The sequence below is a fragment of the Drosophila serrata genome, unplaced genomic scaffold (assembly GCF_035046125.1).
Source record: "Drosophila serrata isolate PLE 108 unplaced genomic scaffold, ASM3504612v1 contig_358, whole genome shotgun sequence".
NCBI classification, from domain to species: Eukaryota; Metazoa; Arthropoda; class Insecta; order Diptera; family Drosophilidae; genus Drosophila; species Drosophila serrata.
In genome coordinates this window covers 146888-152397 of record NW_028257256.1, presented here as the reverse complement: position 1 = coordinate 152397, position 5510 = coordinate 146888, and the positions used below count along the sequence as shown (strand labels likewise).

General features: G+C 40.6%; 1 pseudogene; it reads left to right on the top strand.

Moving 5' to 3' along the window:
• Positions 1-439: 439 nt before the first annotated feature.
• LOC147642789 (uncharacterized) lies at positions 440-1915 on the top strand (annotated as a pseudogene).
• Positions 1916-5510: the final 3595 nt, after the last annotated feature.

Genomic DNA, 5510 nt, shown 5'->3' with positions numbered 1-5510 from the left:
CTAAGAAAGTCAATTCGTGTGGAGAGGGATTCAACTTCAACTTCATGAATTTTGTGATTCATCAATCAGAGCTTACGGATGCTGCTTTTATCTACGGTCAGAAACGTCGACGGGAGTTGCTAAGTCGAGAGTAGCTCCTGTTAAGAAAAAATCTCTTCCGAAACTGGAGTTGTGCGGAGCACATTTGCTAGGCCAATTGTATGCGAAGCTAAGGCCCCCATTAGCGAACAGAAGATACTCTGCATATTTTTGGACGGACTCGCAAATTGTGCTGCACTGGCTAAAACAGCACTCAGTCACACTTTCAGCTTTCGTCGGAAATCGAGTCTCCGAAATTCAAGAATGGACCGCAGATGGTCAGTGGAAATTTGTGCCGGGTGCGAGCAACCCGGCAGATATTGTTTCGCGAGGAACTACAACAGCCGAGCTGGCAGCATCAATGTGGTTCACAGGCCCACAGTTCTTGACCCAACCATCGTTCCAATGGCCAACTACACCGCAAATCATCGATATAGATCCAGCTACAATCAAGGCAGAGCAACATAGGAGCACATTCAGCACTACTGTGATCAACAATCATGTTCTTCAACAGTTCATATACTCACATTAGTTCATATACTCGCTGCATTCGCACCATCGCATACGTTTTTCGCTTCGCCGACCTGTCAAGAGGAGTTAAAGGTGTCGATTCATCGCTAACGCCGGAAGAACTTCGCCGCGCATTATTCAGCATCGTCTACAACATGCAGCAACAGTTCTTCTCTGAAGACTTTCGTTCGCTGCAGAAGGCTAAATCACTCACAAGTCAGCTAAAGTATTTAACTCCATTTCTCGACAGCTCATCAGGATATGCTCTCATCATAGTTAGAGGACGACTACAGACCGCTGACATCCCTGAATCTGAGCGGCATCCGCTGCTTCTTCCAAGCAAATCGCACTTTGCTTGGATTTATGTTCAACACTTGCATCTGAGCATCTAGCTCGTCGAGTGGTGGGCTCCTGCATCGCCTGCGTTCGGTTCAGGCCCAAACTAGAGAACCAACTCATGGGATCGCTTCCTCTAGAACGAGTCCTGCCACAGCAACCGTTTTAGAAGTGTGGCGTCGACTTCTGCGGACCATTCAACACGTATCTTCGGATCAGAGGAAAGGGTCCAACAAGGTCATACCTCGCTGTCTTTATTTGTTTGGCATCTAAAGCAGTCCACATAGAAGTCGCCTTGGATTTGTCCAGCAAGGCATTTCTTGCAGCACTCAAACGGATGATCGCCCGGCGGTCGATCCCAACAGACATCTACTGCGATAACGGAACCAACTTCGTCGGAGCTTCCAACCATCTTCAAGAACTACGAGAGTTTCTTGAAAACAAAGCCACGCAAGAGTTCATTTCATCTTATTTGACAACCGATTTCATAACCTTCCATTTCATCCCTCCCAGAGCTGCTCACTTTGGAGGCCTTTGGGAAGCGGCGGTGAAAAGCGCGAAAGGTCTGCTCTACAGGACGTTGATGAATTCAAGATTCAAGGAACTCAACACAATAACCGCAGAAATTAAAGCGATTCTTAACTCGCGTCCGTTATCTCCGCTATCTCCAGATCCCAACGATTTTGGTGCACTTACCCTAGGGCATTTCTTGGTTGGAAAGTCTCTTCGCTCCCTTCCAGAAAGGTCCGTCTCGTCAACACATGCGACCAGTCTGGAACAGTTCGGCTTTGGCGTCGGTGGTCACTCGACTATCTACAAGAACTACGCGCTCGGACCAAATGGACAACACCATAGGCAAACATCAAGGCGAACACTATGGTTATCATCCACGACGACAACATTCCTCCTCAGCGATGGAAGATTGGGCGCATTGAGAGACCGTTATTCCTGGACAGGATATGCTAATCCGAGTGGCCCACATTCGAACTAGAACTGGTGTATGCTGCCGACCTATGCATAAGCTGGCAGTACTCCCCACTGCATCACAATCTTGTTGAAAGAGGCGGCCGAGATGTTCGGTCAAACTCTTTAAATTCGCATCTCCCGAACCGTTTCTCTTAGAATATACAATGTAAACAAAAGCTCAGTAATAAAATGTTACCAAATCTCTGTTCTCTAGTTCTGCTGCTGTTAATAAAAGTCAGTTGCTGATGTTAGATTGCTCGAAACTGTTGTCTTTTGGTCTTTGGTTAATAAATTGAAATTAGCTTATGCACCTCCCAACCTGATATCTCATGCAGCACAAAAAACGCTTTGTGCATTAAACAGCGACCCTGGTTGTTGTTCTTAAAATTTGTTGTCTGGCCCAGTCAGTAAGTTTTCGTGCCCATGTATGATTTAAAACATACATGGGCGCGCCTTGGCTCCCAGAGCTTGGCACGCTCATTTCGTTATAACTTGCAAGATTAACAGCCCGACGGCAAAGGCTTTAGCTCACATCTACACAAAAAAACAAAATACATGTATTTTTATTTAAACCTGCAAGTCATTCGAACAACTGTGTGCTTGATCCGAAACACAAATGAAAAATTTTTATTTTTGCTTTCGCAAAAACTACCGCGATCCTAAAGGACTTTAACACAGCGGATGATTCTTCAGGTCCATGTGAAAAACAACATTCGGATAAATAAGGGCCATTCTGGCCTATGATTGGCCCCCTCAGGAGGGCCGTCCGGTTCAACCTAACCTAACCTATTAAGTCTCTCGTGCATAACAGTGGACATCCGCCTTGTGGACCAATGTTAATAGACGCACACATGTTTTTCACTATTTTAAAAGCAATTTCATGTTCGGTTTCGCCAAGCTCTGTCTAAAAGCAATGTGCATCATATTTAGAAAGGTTGTAAGAGAACACAAGAATGAAATTACCTATTTTAAATTTGAGGTTGCATTTATTATGAGCTGCACCGCGAAACCAACCTGTAAAATAACAGTGATCCCTCACTTTTTCATTAACAATATCCTGTTGAGTCATTTGTAATGAACCTATATTTGTGATATGACTCTGATATATTTCGGACGTTAAAGATTCTATGAAAGTGTGACTGATATCCGCACCTGTATTTAAAGTCTGCATACACAATAAAAGGTACGTCCAACTGGCGATAAAAATTTTTATATTCCAGCTCTGTCGTATTGGGATGTGGTGCTTCGGTGACCACACTGCTGCATATTTCAGCATGTTTTTCTACTCTTTCGTTATTCGTTGAATAACGATTTGTTTCAGAAAAATCGTTACACTTGCTGTTTTCCCAATTCAGAAGACAGGAATCTGCAGGAGTAATTTTAAAATTTTAATTAATTTATAATTTAAATTTCGAATTTTTATATTTATTTAAATATTTATATAGTTGTTTTTTTTTTTTTGTACATACCTTGACATATTTGTAATGTAAACGAAATTCAGGAACGTCAGCAATTGGTTTATCCAAAAACAATAAATTGATGTGCTTTTTTCACTTTATCCGCATAAACACTTTATTTTTTTTTTTAAGTCCAATCACATTTGAATTAAAGTGTGGATTTTGCGTTGTGAAATTTTTCACTAATTTTACCCTCACTAGGAAAGTAAAATCAGTGAAATCCAGCATTTTGTTTCTTTGAACTTATATTACAGGCGATTTTATATCATTTCTTACTGTACAGCCAGAAGAAGGTAGCACAACATTTTCAGTATACTCACTCAGAGTGAGAACAGTTTATGGTTGTACTCTTCGCGAGTGAGTACTATATTTTTCTCTTTTTAAACAGCTGTACAGCTTGTTAGTTGACTATGCACAACTGTGCAAATGAGTGCAGTATATTTTAATAAGTGCATAAACATGGATTGCAAAGAAAACGACGCTCATGCAATGAACTCACAAGATAATGTAAGTTTTTGAGATAATATGTATATTTTGTAACAAAGTATATTTGTTGCTTTATATGTCTGTGATTGTCTTTTGTATGTTTGAGCAAAGAGAGTATAGAGTGGAAGATTCGTAACGCCATACGATTTTTTTGGACTTTTTTTTGCAATTTTTTCGTGCTGGGTTTTGAACTGGCTCCAGGCTCTGTCACATTTCTTTCAAAAGCCAGCGAGAGAGCGCTCTAGAGTCATGGTACTGCCGTACTGCGACTTCTACTACGACGCTCTACCCACGATACAGTTTCGGCGGTAGTCTAGACGGCAGTCGTCGGCAGTACCATGGTCCGGCCGTTGAGAATTTGTTGATGAAACATCGATGAATTGTTGATGAAGCATCGATGAATTGTTGATGAATCATCGATTAATTGTTGATGAATCTTTATTGATGACATCCTAGGACATGCCCATGTTAAATAAATCAATAGTTTGCATGGCCTGTCATCGATGAAAAATCAACAGCACCCCCTTGACTGTTGATGAAAGGTTGATTAATTACTGATGACAGGTACTGCAGGGTTGTTTGTTCTGTGTTTACTCATATATGCAAACGCATTCTATTTTGAGATCCTTACGCTCTCAACTTTGTGAGAGCAGGGAGAGCGCCATTGTCGTTTGAATACAAAAATTAGCCTTATATTGCAAAACGAATGTATAATCGTGATGCATCTTGTATAGTCTTTGGTTTGATGGTATTTAGTGCTAGAGTCAAAGCCAAAAGCAATGATTGTTAAATATATGTATGTATTTGTATGTTCATTTGTAGTATAAGTTTTGTACACATGTATATTAAAACAAAATTGTTTGCAATCAGACACTGAACACAACAATTGAATTGCATTTTAAGGAGTACGCTGCCACAATAAAATCTAAATTATTAGCTGGTGACCTTAAGCCTGCTGATTCACGTGGTCGGAGCAAAGTATGGGACACCTTTTCACGACTGCCTAATGCTAACGGCATAGTGACGACTGGTGCAGTAGTGAGCAACATATGCAAAAACATTTATAAATTTGAAAAAAGCACATCAAATTTAGTCAAACACAAATGCTACATTATGGCCAATAGCCGAAAGCTCAGTCTTCCTGTCGTTGATGTGCCCTCTGAAACCAAAAAGAAATGCACCAATCTGACAACGGAGTGGACAATTAAGAATGGTCGACCGTTTAATCTAATTGCGGACACTGGTTTAAAAAATCACAGTTTTTTATTTCTGTCGGTGCGAAACTGGGGAAAACGTCAATATTGACTCTTTACTGCCGCATCCCACAGCTATATCACGAAACATCGGTGTGCTCTATGATTTTCAATTTAATGAAATAAAAATCTAAATTAAAGAGCAGAAACAATACGGATATAGCATAACTTCGGATATCTGGACAGACGATTTCTTCAAAGAATCTTATATTTCACTGACTATGCATTACGTCAAAGAAGGCACCCTTAAAAGCCGTCTGCTTGCAGTAAAATCAATGGGTGGAGCCTCCTGTACCGGTAAGAAGTATAAAATGTTGTTGGAGTGTATGTATAATAAAATATATACATATGTATATTTCATTTTCATTAGGTGAGGATATTTTTTTTAGGTTATTAATGTGTGGAACAGTCAAGTGCAATGTTG